The sequence below is a fragment of the Rhinatrema bivittatum genome, chromosome 5, assembly GCF_901001135.1.
Source record: "Rhinatrema bivittatum chromosome 5, aRhiBiv1.1, whole genome shotgun sequence".
NCBI lineage: Eukaryota > Metazoa > Chordata > Amphibia > Gymnophiona > Rhinatrematidae > Rhinatrema > Rhinatrema bivittatum.
In genome coordinates this window covers 248,090,502-248,104,383 of record NC_042619.1, presented here as the reverse complement: position 1 = coordinate 248,104,383, position 13,882 = coordinate 248,090,502, and the positions used below count along the sequence as shown (strand labels likewise).

Here is a 13,882-nt window from a genome sequence, read left to right as displayed (position 1 = left end):
ACATTTTGGGCTATTTCACTTTATTTATTTAAAAACACTTAATTGCCTCTCCAGCCAAAAACTGACCATCCAAAATGATGTACAAATTTCATAAATAAAACACTGATCACAACAAACATAAAAACACTTAATAAAATAAACCAAATATAAAACTATACATAACCAAACAACATAAAGGACCTAAAAAATACCCAAGATGTCATACAATAGTATTAAAAAAAAAAAAGTCCAGTCCAAAAAGCTACTTATAACCTGCCAATGTTAATCTACCCATCCAAGATCAAAACAGACACCGTCCATTTGCCATTAGTAAAAGTTTAGTAAGAGAAAACTGTTCTGCCACCCAAGTTGTAAGAAAAAGGCAGGCCTTCACCTTTTTCAGAACTTACAATAGCTCCATTCTGATCTAATCTCCCCGGTAACAAATTCCACAATGTAGGGGGCCACTACTGAAAATGCTCTAATCCATAAACAGATTTGCCCTATCTTCTTGAAAGAGGGGACAAGAAATGCACCCTGAATAGATCTCAATTGTCACTTTGGGTGCTACCATTTTAATTTGTCCTTCAGATAAGTTGGGCTATTTCCCTCTTAAAACTCAAAGGGGCCAATGCTCTAAAGTGCGCCAAGCCTAGCACACAGGTTTATACACAGTTGGATGCGCCAGACTAGCACCCTATGCAATGAGATTAGCGCATCCAAAACGTGCACCCAAACAAATGTGTAGCCAATAGCACCCATCACATGTAAATTCCACTTAGATAAGGCTATTAGCTATTCCCTCCCCCCCCCCCCCCGATGCAGAAAATCGGGTGCTCAATGCACAGTTTTTAACGTGGAAAATTCAATTTCAGCCCCGGAGGTGATGTAACGTTAACCCACCAGTCAAAAGCTCATGAGAAATTAAAAAAATATGGTCCTCTGTTGTTCATCCTATGTAGTATCGTTGTGACACTTAAATTTACTGCTTGTGGTGTTGAAAAATAAATGTATATTAGCTTGATTTAAAAAAAAAAAAATTTACTTCTGGACTCACAATTTAGATGCCCATAGCAAGAGGCGCTTAGCTATGAATGTCCAGCAAAATCAGCAAAATCATATTGAGCACCCGCTGCAATTGTGGGTGCCTGATGCATTTGAGCACTAGGGACGCACCATTCTTCCCTAGCACATCCTTTTTTGCGCAGCCCCTCATTTAAATAATGCATCCGGCACCCAGGGGATGTGGCTGTGTGTGCGTTAGGAAAATGAGCGCCCGTCTTATTGCATCAGCCCCAAAATGTTAAATTCATGCCTATGCCTCCACTGGAAGCCAGTGCTGATCATACTGGGCTAATAAAAGCCCTCCAAACAACCAGATACAACTCTGGTTGCAGTCTGGACCACCTAAAGCATACAAGTGAGCTTCACCATTACAGTTGAAATGTAGCAAATGTATGGGGTCACGGTTTTATTAACTTTCAAATTAAGAAAATGTCCAAGCTTCCTAAGCGATTTTAGTTTCCAGAAAATATGAAATCACCTGAGAGATATGAGACTACAAACTAAATTCAGAGTCAAATCTAACTCCCAAATCCTTCACTATAGTGGAGGGCTTAAGAACATTAGAATCAGGCACAACTGAAATTGAGAGAGATGCATCTCTAGCCTGAAGAGATTTACTTCTGTGCATGATCCAAATTTCTCAGCCTAGAGATCTGCATGCTAGACCATAAAATACAACTTCCAATAACAGTGAAATTCAATACTTAAAATTTTACATACTCTAATAGGTCTACGCTCAATTTAAATGTGTTGTCAAAATGAGCTGTTAAATCTTAATGCAATCTTAATTTATTTAGAGAATTTTGCAGCATATTACTTAACTAAAATAGAATATATTCATTGTTACTCTTCTTACTGCTACTCATTCATAAAGTCAGGCCTTAAAAATGAATTTAAAAAAATAACAGGCTCTGTTTATGCTGATTAATAGGTGTGGTAGAGAAGCTAGAGAGCTCAAGTCTCTTGATTACAGTTTCTGTTTTCCCATGTGCACTCTTGTCACTTCTCCATGTGCCTTAGTTTACTCAAATTTAGTTGGTTGGTGCCATCAAAATATGAGGTTACCTGAGTTATTTTTGCTGGTTGAAATAAACTATCAGTTCTAGATCCCACGTATTGATGGCTATGGAAAAAAATCCTCACCACACATTAATATGTCAGTGTATCCTTTTACTCTCAAGAACTTTTGTCTTCACTGATACTTCAGTTAAGTGACAACACAGAGGGCCAGATGTATTAAACACTTTCTCCGTAGACACAAAATTGGGAAACCCTTTAGAATATTTAGTCTACAGTGAAGCGATCTTAGCAGAATTTAATCATATGATACTGTACTGGAACTTCGAGGAATAGCAATCCAAACAGAAAATCCACAACTGACAGAAAAAAATAGTGTTCAATTAGTCCAACCTTATAAAAGCTCCCTCAGTGTTTAGACACCTCAACAGTTTAATTTATTCCTGAACAAACTCTGCACACAAACTTTTAGTGAACTGCAGAGATAAAAAAAAACATGCACAGGCCCGAGGGACAACAAAACCAAAGAAAAACTTCTAACAAACCAGACTTTAAAAAAAAAAAAAAAAAAGCTCTGACTCTACCTACCGGTCAACACCCAGTAAGAATATGACACCATTATTTATCTTGTTACTAAGGCCCTGTCAGTTACTTCCGAGTTGCCCCTGCCAGAAATCCCCCGACTGACCCACAGACCTCACAACACGGCCCCGAGCGCAGCAAAACTCCCGAAATCCGGCTGGGAAAAAAAGAGAGCCGAAGGGGCCGAGTCCAAACCCGTGGCGGCCAGCGGGACCCCGCCGCTTGGGAATGGGACGCAGCGGCATCTGCCAAGGCGGGCGCGGCCTGCTCTGCGTCTCCGAAGCCCGAGGCCTGGCGCAGGAGACGCAGGCCTTGGGGCCTGGAGCCCGAAGCGGCAGGGACAGGGGCAGCGAGCGCGCAGCGGAGCCACAAGGCCCACTTCCCACGGTGCCGGCAGCGGCGAGGGAAGATGGCCGCCTCAGCTCACTCACCAAGGAACGAGAGCGACGACACCGGGCCAAGAAACGCCAAGGCGCGGACAGGAGCCAGTCTGACGCGGCGGCCATCTTGCAGCGAGTGAGTCGCCGAGGCGGGAGGAGGCGGGACAGGACGGAACAGCCAATGGGGAGGAGGCGCGGGGAGATGGAACAGCCGCGAGCTGTGGAGGCGTGGGGAAGGGTAGGTGAGGTGACCGGGAGCCTTAACAAGGAGGAGAAAGAGGAGACAGGGGACGGACAGGATCAGGGAGTGGAGACAGGGACCAGGGTTCCAAGCAAGGAAGAAGGGGAGGAGGAGGAGACAAGGGTCCCAAAGAGGAGGGAGAGGAGAGGGGACGGTGGGCCTAAACAAGCGGGGGAAGAGATGGGACAAGAGGTCCAAAGAAGGGGAGAGGGAAAAAGAGAAGCGGCATCAGGAAGCCTCAAAAAGATGAGGGAATCTAGAGGACAGGGAGCTGATGTAATAGGGGGAGACAGGATGCAGGGTGATACTAGGTAATACATTTAAGACAAATATGAGAACATATTTTTTTACTCAATACATATTTAAAACTCTAGAATTCCTTGCTGGAGGATGTGGTAAAAACCCCTATGCAGTCGAGTTTAAAAAAGGTTAGCCAAATTCCTGGAAGAAAAGTCCATAAACCATTATTAAGGTGGGAGATCCACTGCTTATCTCTGGGATAAGCAACGTGGAATCTATCATCCTTTTGGGATCCTGCCAGATACATGTGATCTAGATTGGCCACTATTGCAAACATGATACTGGGCTTGACCCAGTATGGCAAATCTTATGTTCTTATGAACAAGAAGAGGCAGAGGAGGAAAAGAGGGGATGAGATCACAAACAAGGGATATTAAGATCTGCAATATAGTGGACACGCTTGATGGAGCAGGCAAAATAAGATGTGATTTAAGAAGCTCAAGCATAGTGAAATGCTTGGCAGTTAAGACTGAATGCAAACAATAGTCGAATCTTGTATTTGTGGTGCAGAAATTCAAGGGTATTTAGTTTAGTTTATTGGATTTGATAAATAGCCTTTCTTTAAAGCAAATCAAAGTGATGCATAGTAAAAACAACTTTCCAAAACATAATAAAAGCTTCAAAATAAAGTGAACAAATATAAATAACAGTAAATAGATAAATAACATAAAACTGAAATAAATAGAACAAAAGCAACAGAACAAAATTGGAACAAATCTATACAAGAATTACACTTCAAGTAAAATCTGAAAAAACATACATGACATCTTCATTAAGGTCATAAAATAATCAGGAATCAAAGACTTCAGAAAAAAGCCAAGTCTTAATATCCTTCCTAAATTTGCTGAGTTCCTTTTCCAGTATGCAACTGGGGAAATGGGGGTGTTTTGAGATATTGATTTGCATCAAACAGGAGATCACATCTGATGACCTCATGGTATGCAACATGACAGTGAACAGAGCCAGAAGAATACTGGAGTGCATAGCAAGGGATATAAACCAGTATGCTTATGTAACCTGCTACTGCACTATCCTTCCAATATAGCAGGATTTCATCCAAGGGGTTTTGGGTGTACAGTCTATCCAGTTCCTCACCCTCCGTGCATACTTGTGAATCCAAATAAAATTACGGAATCCACTCTCTTAGAATCCAACCACCTTGATTATTTCCTTACACACTCAAGACGTGGAAGATGCAGGTTCCAAACATTAGGTAGATCAATACATTCAATAAAATGTCAACACATCAGTAGATTACTTTACCATCTGATGCAATTTATTCAGTCCCACATCAGACAATGCTGCTCATAACTGAGAATTCACTAAATGTACAACTGCTGCAACCCTATGGTACTCACACACCCATGGCGCATGCCTCGGCCAGAGGAGTCCCAGAAAAATAGTTGGCATTATCCTTCCTAGAGACTCCAGATCGCTCTATAGGTAGCTGGGTTCCTCTATATCTGCATGCTGAGGAAAACAGATATTGCTTGTTCCAAAGCCTCCATGGAGTGAGGTCGCCAATGCAGGATCATGCTCTTAAACAGTAGCAAAAAATATGAAGGATTGCCACTAGGGACCACTGGAATACCATGCAGTTAGTAGTCATGGATTACACTGGCACACTGTAATGGGCCAATGCATTAAGATGTGCGTTAAAACAGGCACTCATATAGAGCGCCCATTTTCCTAACGCACACACAGCCACATCCCCTGGGCATCCGATGCAGTATGTAAATGAGGGGCTGCATAAAAAAAAGGACGCCCTTGGGAAAAATTGTTTCCCTAGCATTCAAATGCATTGGGTGCTCACAACTGTAATGAGCGCTCAGTATGAACATCTATATTTATCCCGCTTTGGCTGATTTTGCTGAGATTGCTGGCTGCCCATAGATAAGCACCCCTTGCTATTGTGCATGGAAATTGTGCATCCAGAATTTTTTTTTTTAAATCAAGCCCCTATACCTTTATTTTTAAACAGTAAATTTAAGTGTCACAATGATACTAACTAGGAGGAACCACAGAGGACCATGTTTTTTAATTTCTCATGAACCCTTGACTCACGGATTGACTTAACGCCACCTCTGGGGCTGGAGTTAAATTTGCTATGTTAAAAAGTGTGTGTTGGGCGCCAGCGCCCAGGGATTTTTTGCATTGGGGGGGGGGGGTAATAGCTAATAGCCTCATCTACATGGAATTTACATGTGATGAGCGCTATCGGCTATGCATTTGTTTGGGTGTACATTTTGGATGCACTAATCTCCTTATTACATCCAAAACCTATGCGCTAGGCTGGGCGCACTTTATTACATTGGCCCCTGAGTATGACTAGTAGGTATCACTATTGGGAAATAACTGAGACTTGCTTTCCCTGGAGGCTGTGATTACTACCTTCACAGTAATCCTAGTGCCACTCAGCCCAATAGGAATACTCAGGTCTCCCACATGGCAAAACATGCCACACTGCTACTGAGGCAACCCCTTTCTGCATCTTCCTGTATGTGCATGTGAACGCATCGTATGCATATGCTGGTGGTATGTATATACTGGGGTACCTGTATTTTCTCTTTTTGAGGTTTTATATGTTATTAATTTAATTGTTTTATTGTATTCATTGTTTTGAGAATTTTATGGAAGAGTGGTTTAGAAATGGGAAATAATGAAATAAGTGAGTAAATGTGTATGGAAGGATTTCTGTATAATAGTGTATAGCATATATGAAGAATATGATATCTGTGTGCATAAAGAGGGAGAGGGTTATGTTCAAGTATATATTAGTTGATGTTATGTCTGTGTGTATATACAGGGATTGTGTATTTGAGTGAGTATTTTGGTAATGTGTTATGTCACATAGTAGATGATGGCAGATAAGGACCAATTGGCTGATCCTGTCTGCCCAGTTGTCTTTATTTCAAATTCTCTACCATTTCAGATAGATCATAGATGAGCATATACATGGCCGTATTTAAAACAATATCACTCCCCCAACATGGATTTTACTCAACTTCTTAACCCTATTCCTCCAGCTACCTTCTCTATCTGCCCCAATCCTGCTTAAATTCTGTTACAATGCCAGCATTCATCATCTTTGCTAATAGGCTATTTCAGATCTTTTCTTCCTCTTATAAGTCCCTACTTAATGTAAGACCTAGTCTCCTGCCCATATTTTACCACCACACTTTACAATAATTCAAGCAGCCACTAAATTAGTATGGCTGTTGTCCAATACATTATTAATTATTTGATTCACTGCCAATCCATATAATATTGTCAAAGCATCTAGCCATCCCATGCTCATTAATATTAGGGTTGCAACTCTGGCTGCTCTGTGCAGATTACCCTATCCTCCCTGGTAGCCCTTTGCAGCTGCTCTGTTACACTCTGCTTGTATTCTCCCTTCTTTGGCTTTCTAAAGTTGCATATCACTGAGCAAACACTGAAGTCTGTCCCTTATTTCTTCTACCTGTTACCCCCCCCCCCCCCCAGCAGTCCTTATCACTGTGCTCTGTGTCTGTCCCAAACATGTTTAAATGCTGTCATGGTTTTAGTTGTCAGTACCCCTGCCTATAGACTTTTACAGGATTCTATGACTCTCTCCGTAAAGAAGTATTTACTCATGCTTCCCCTGAACCTTCCTCCCTGCAACTTCAGATTATGACCTCTTATCCCTGAATTGCCTTTTCTATGGACATTTTCAATTTTCCGTATATTATTGAAGCCTGTCAAATATTTTAATATTTCTATCATATCTCCCTTGTCTCTTCTTTCCTCCAGCGAGTACATTTTGAGCATCTTAAGCTTCTCTTTATAGTGATTGTGTTGCAGGTCTTCTACCATTTTAGTAGCCCTTTTCTGAAGCATTCGTTCAGTGGTAGGAGACCTCTAACCCTTTCATTCTCTTTGGGAGAACCAATGTGGCCCTCAGGAAAAAATATTTACTAGTATCTATTCAAATCCTGGCCATGCCAGTTTTCTTCAAGCATGTTAAATGGTCATCTGCCAACAAGCATATTTTTCCTCTCACGTTTCTCAAAAATTTTGCTAAGAAAAGTACTGAAAGGCATTAGCTGAAACATCAAATTATTGGTCTCTTTACCTTCACCATCATGAACTCTGTTTAACACCATTCTCTACATCCTGCCGCTCTACCAGTTCCTTAACCAATTTACAGTTTTCTGACCTGCTCCCATTCTGTCCTTTCTTACCTGCCTTCTGCATGGAACAGTGTGTCAAAAGCCTTACTGGCGTCCAGATGGGAAACGTCTACTGCGCTTCCCTTATCCATTACTTTTGTCACCTCATTAAAATCTCAATCAAGTTTGTCTGACAGTCTTTCCTTTGTGAAACGATGTTGTCTAGTGTCCTGTAATATCCTTGTCTCACTTTGCAGCATCGTCGTTTTCTTTATTTTTGTATTAACATTTTTATTGGTATTAAACATGAAAAATACATAACAATATGAGTATAAGGAAAAACTGTTGAATACCCCTTTGTCAAGTATAATCCATCCCTTTCTCTCCCCCCTCCCCAGTACCTATATTACGCTATTTATCATAGAAAGTCAGTGTCAAACAGCATTGTCGTTTTCTTGATTATTGTTTCCATAGTTATGCCCACTCTTAAAGTTAGAATAACAATTCTATAGTTGCCAAATGGCCACCTCTGACTTATCCTAATTTCTGTGTAGCAGAACTACATCTGCTCTCCTCCATATTGAAGGACAGGTTGAAAAGAATTATGAGGGGTGGGATCAGCACCTTCTTGAGCTCTTCTAGAGGCAAATGTAATAAGGTGCGCTAAACTTTACTCATGATGTAACAGGTTTTTTTACTGCTCAAAAAAGGTGTGCAAAAACAGGATAAAAATGAACATTAAAATTACCATACCTAAATGCTAATCCCATGCAAATGAAGGTATTAGGTATTTCTCAACAATGCAGGGAGATGCTTTACAGCCTGAAGTGCTTAATGCTGACTTTTTTACTGCTGGATATAACTCCTGGTTCAGAGGTGGAGTAAAGTTAACTCACGTCTGGGACTAGTGTTAGTCTGTGAAAGGGGGTGTGCAAATGGGAGGTAGGTGTGTGTGTGTGTGTGAATGATTCTGAAGGGGGGGCACACTGACTGCCCAGTTAGGTTGTACATAATGGGGCTGATGCAATAAATCTGTGCGGAAAATAGGCGCTCGGTGTTGAGCGCCTGCTTTCTTAAAGCACGCCCAACCACCTCTTCTGGACGCGTGATTGATATTTAAATGGGTCACGCTGTCAAGGAGGCACTAGGGAAAATTTGTGCGCCCCTAGTGCCTCCTTGGCAGCAGGCGCCCAGGAGAGGTGGCTGTCAGCGGGTTAGGAAAACGAATGCTCAATTTTATGAGTGTCCATTTTTCCTAACCTGTGCACAGCCACGGTTTAGGAAAATGGACACTCGTTAATTGAGCATCCCTTATCCTAACCTAACTGCCGGCACACTTTTTTTTTTTTTTAAATATTCTGGTCCTTTTGGTTTTCTGCACACTTTTTGGGCTGCTCAGAAATTAAGGCTTGCTCTGGGCAGGTGTTAATTTTTTTGGGTAAAAATGTGCTTGTCGGGCGCACATTGTGTTTTTTTCACTCGGGAGAGAATAGCTAATAGCCTCATCAACATGCATTTGCATGTGATGAGCACGATTAGCTTTCGCAGGAGGTCTTGGACGTGTATTTTGGATGTGCTAATCCCCTTCTAGAACAAGGGGTTGTGGACACACATCCAAAACCCATGTCCAACCATGGGTTAAACAGTGCGTTCGGCTGAGCACAATGTATTGCATCGGCCCCAATGTTTATGAATGAATGCCAATCTCAATTGTTTACAATTATTACTTTCATTAGTGTGTTTGCAGATTACTCCGAGGCCTTCCTTGTGTTAGAATCATACTTTGGGGTTAGCTCATAGCTTTCTTTTCTCGTTAACAGAAATGAGACAGATGCAGAGCGATGGGTCCCTTTTAAGATGGACGAACAGTTCTAGCATCCACTTCATTATTAAAAGGATATTGAGTTACTATTTCCACTGTTCAGATTACAATACCCCTCCTCCATCAGGTGCGTGAGAGATGGCACGGAGAGAGACCTGGTTTGTCCTTGAGGTACAAGCAAATACATTCTGTCACCAATAAAGCCCCCCCTCCTGCTAACTGCGGATTCTCAGGAAGCAAAGCTGCTCATCCATGCTCATCTCTCCTTGAATAACCAATAGCATTGTAGCTTAGGAATCGAGAACCAATGCTGAGAGCAGGCTGGTAAAGGAACTGCTGGACTGTCCAATCAGCTCTTTGGCTGGGTCTGTGACAGGATGCTCCTCAGTGCAAGGCAGCGCAGCAGAGAAGGGAGGAGTGCGGGTGAGTCCATTTCTCCCGATTCCCTCCTTTATTAGCGTATTACTTTGGCGACATATGCAAATTTGTCATGCCAATAAAGTTTCTTTGAATCAGTTGAGGAGAAAGGGAGGGGGAAGAGTGTGTAACTGTGTGAGAGAGGGAGCATCAGCAGCAGAGCGGGGGAGGATTCTGAGCGTGAGCATCAGCTGAGGAGGAAGGAAGGGAGGGGAGTGACCCTTGCTGGATGCAACTGAGGAAGGACAGCGAGAGGAAGAGGTGTCGGCGAGGCCCTGCCAGGTAGGAGAACGCGGGCGAGTAACATCAGGAGCTAGTGAGCAGTTTTGTACCCGAGGCGATCAGACTTGGAAAAACGATGGAGCAAATCAAATAATGCTTGCCCGATCAGAAAGGAAGCGCCAGACGCAGAGCGACAAAGAGAGATGGAACGTGGAAGAGAATAGGCAAGGGACCTCAGACCTGATCCAGCAATAAAATCAAAAGGGGATTGTAAGAGAGATAATAATTTGACTTTTAGCATGCTTTTATTTCAGTGCAAAAGCAAAGTAATAAAAAGATATTACTTTTTTCCTTATACTTATGTAACATTCAAAAACATATTACCATCCACAGTTTTATGATGTATTTTATTAGCCTATTTTGCTTTAAATTTGAGTTTCATTAATTAGTTTCTGCTACATCTATTTTAATTCTTGAAACAATCAAGAAATGGAAAACAGTAATTGTATTCTGCAGCCCTAAGCTGGAGATCCAGTTTTTCCTGCTTTTTAGAATCCCAGCTTGCATTTTCCCATGAGAAAACTCATGACGCACATCTCTCTCTTGAGACCGATAACTAATCGCAGATATACAATGAAGAAATTAATATTAAAGAAAACATTTTCTTCACAAAATCAAAAAAGGATTTAAACCTAGGAGACTAGGAACATATGAAATATGTTTTCCTTATTTAAGCAGAAATAATAGGTCTGTGACACTTCAGAGTCTAGATGCTTCACACACCCATTCTGGCCGATACTGTAAAGTGCGCTTAGCTGAGCGCACTATTTAACCTGCTGCTGGACGTGCTTTTTCGATTCATGTCCACTACCTCTTATACTGTAAGGTGTTTAGTGTGTCAAAAACGCATGTCCAATCCCCGCTGAAACTAATAATGCTCATTACATACAAATGCGTGTTGATGAGGCTATTAGTTATTTGCCTGGGATACGGAAAAAAAATGTACGGCCGATCGTCACATTTTACGCTTAGAAATTAGTGCCTGCTCAAGGGCAGGCTTTAATTTCTGAACAGCAGGAAAACGTGTACAGAAAAGCAGAAAATACTGCTTTTGTGTACATCCTCCGACTTAATATCGTAGCGATATTAAGTTGGAGGAACCAAAAGGTAAAAAATAAAAGATTAAAAAAAATTTTTTTTTTTAAAAGTGCCGGCGGGTCAGGTTAGGAAAATGGATGCTCAATTTCCTAACCCATGGCTGTCAGCAGGTTCAGAAAGCGGATGCTTGTAAAATGAAGCGTCGGTTTTCTGAACCCGCTGACAGCCGACCTCCCCTGGGCTTCCACTACTAAGGAGGCGCTGGAGATGCACTATTGACCCTAGCGACTCCTTTTTAACACCGCCCCTCATTTAAATACAGGATCACGCACCCAGGAGAGGTGGCTGGGCACGCGTTGGGAGAGCCGGCGCTCAACACTGAGCGAGCACCCGTTTTCCTGCGCACGTTACAGAATCGGCCTGCTTGGTAGCAGTGGCCCCATGCAGGAGCCTCCTCCGGAGCATTTCAAGATTGGAGGCTTATACAGTGTTCTCCAGTCAAGCTTTATAAACATATCAGTCCATAGTTCATCTCTCCAAATGGTTTTTGGGATATTCTTGAGCTGTTGATGATATCTAACTTTTTTTAAAGCAAGCATGTAGAGTTTCTTTTTTTCTACTGTATCAAAAGAAAATGTATACATATCTTTGAAATCTATTAAGTGAGCAGCTTTTATCAGCTGTCTGGTGATACTATGAGAGGGGAGAAAGCAGGAACTCTGTCAGGGAGATGTTTCTCTGAAAAACACATTTCTAATGCCTCTTAAACCATCTTTAGAAACAGCAGACATTTCCAAATGAAATATTTTTAATATAACAAATAGATTTAATGTGTAAAGCAGTAGCTAATGATTCCTCTGACATCCACCTGAAACTGTTGTAATCCACCAGATGATGAATTTTTGTTATACCAAGCTCTTAGAACTGAAGCTTTCAACACCCAGAGCGGGACTGTGAAAAAGAGGTTCTTTTAATAGTTCTGATAATCCTACATGCATGTCCTCTTTCCTAGTATTCAGGAGTGTTTTATGCATTTAAACAGATTGGTAAAACCCAGCCAGTTCACCCTCACCAGCCTTCTCTGTATCAAGAAGAAAAGTTCTCTTTCATATGCTAGGCCCCTTACTCTGTGCAGGAAGGAAACAGAGAGACACTCCTCGGAGAACCAAGTCTCTGCAGGGACAGAAGCCAGCTGCTGTTCTTCTCACGAGGTCAATCAGTAAAGGAAGTGAATGTAAAAATGAATTCTGTGCTATAACTTTGGTGAAACTAGATTATGTGGAAAGGAAATTCTAGAACTGGGGGACATGACATGAAACTCCAAGGGGGTAGACTCAGGACCAAGAAGGTGGTTATGAAGCCCTGGGGTAACCTGTATGGCGTGGCAGTTACAGCCCAAAAAGGTAATGATACAACTCAAGAGGTTGGGTGACTGTAGTCCTGGGGGAATTCCCCTCCTGCGCAGAATTGCCAAATTCTGCGCAGAAAATAGCAGAGGAGACCCCGGCATGCCGCGAATGGAGCGTGTCCTGCGTGTGCCATGGGATACGCTCCGTTCGTGGCGAAGATGAAGGCCCAGGCTCGCCATTCGCAGCAAAAATGGAAGGCCCCCGTGTGCCAAGAATGGAATGTACTCCGCTCGCGGCGAAGATGGAAGGCCCCTGTGTGCCGCGAATGGCGCGCCCGGGTCTTCATCTTTGCTGTGAATGGAGCATGTCCCGCGGCACATGCGGGATGCGCTCCATTCGCGGCATACCGGTGAGAGAGAATGTGTGTGTGGGAGAGGGGAGGGGGTGCAGGGGAGGGGAGGGTGAGAGAGCAGGAGGGTGTGAGAGAGAGCATGGGAGGTAAGAGGGGAGGGATTTCGGTGAGACTGTGTGTGTGAGAGAGGGAGGGGGTATGGGAGAGAGGAAGGGTGAGAGAGCATGGGAGGTAAGGGGTGGGGGAATGCTTGAGTGTGGATTTCAGAGAGAGGGAACCTATATGAGGGGAGGGGAGGGTGAGAGAGCAAGAGGGTGTGAGAGAGAGCATGGGAGGTAAGAAAGCGGTGGGGGGGGGGATGCTTGAGTGTGGGTTTCAGAGAGAGGGAGCCTATATGAGGAGATTGTGAAGGAGTGTGTATGTGTATGAGAGATTGGGAGCTTGTGTGTATGTGAGGGTGCTAGCCTGTGTGAAGGGATTGTGTATGTGTGAGACAGAGCCTATGTGAAGTGGTGCATTAGAGAGAGACATAGGTAGCCTGTGTGAGGATGTATGTGTGAGAGAGAAAGGGAGCTTGTGTGGGTGTGTATGCAAGAGAGAGGGCCCTGTATGAGGGGATGTGTGTGTGTGTGTGTGTGTGCGCACGCGCGAGACAGTGAGGGAGCCTGTATGAGGGTGTGTGTATATGTACTAGAGAGAGGGAGCATGTGTGTGAGAGAGAGAGGGAAGGACAGAGGGAGCCTGTGTGAGGGACAGTACTGAGAATGGGGTCAAATTCTGAGAGTGGAGATAGAGTGGAAGGAGTTGAGTCTAGAGGTGGAGGGGAGAGATACTAGCAGGTGGAGGAGATGGGGTCTGAGAGGGCAAAGTGGCCAGGGGAGTAGGGAGAGCAAGTGGAAGGGACTCTCTTACAGTGAATTTCTAG

The 13,882-nt window shown here is 43.1% G+C and overlaps 2 protein-coding genes across 5 annotated transcripts in view; one reads left to right on the top strand and one right to left on the bottom strand.

Moving 5' to 3' along the window:
- KAT6A (lysine acetyltransferase 6A) overlaps positions 1-3,187 on the bottom strand; it is a 333,161-nt gene extending 329,974 nt beyond the window's left edge. For both annotated transcript variants that reach the window (XM_029603716.1, XM_029603717.1), the window contains exon 1: positions 3,075-3,187. The gene's annotated coding sequence lies outside the window, so the exon portion shown is untranslated. The remainder of the gene's footprint in view (positions 1-3,074) is intronic.
- Positions 3,188-9,894: 6,707 nt separating this feature from the next.
- The window catches only part of AP3M2 (adaptor related protein complex 3 subunit mu 2), a 35,894-nt gene continuing 31,906 nt past the window's right edge, over positions 9,895-13,882 (top strand). The window contains exon 1 of one of the 3 annotated variants that reach the window (XM_029603715.1): positions 9,895-9,942. The gene's annotated coding sequence lies outside the window, so the exon portion shown is untranslated. The other 2 variants (XM_029603712.1, XM_029603713.1) reach the window with 2 other exon arrangements.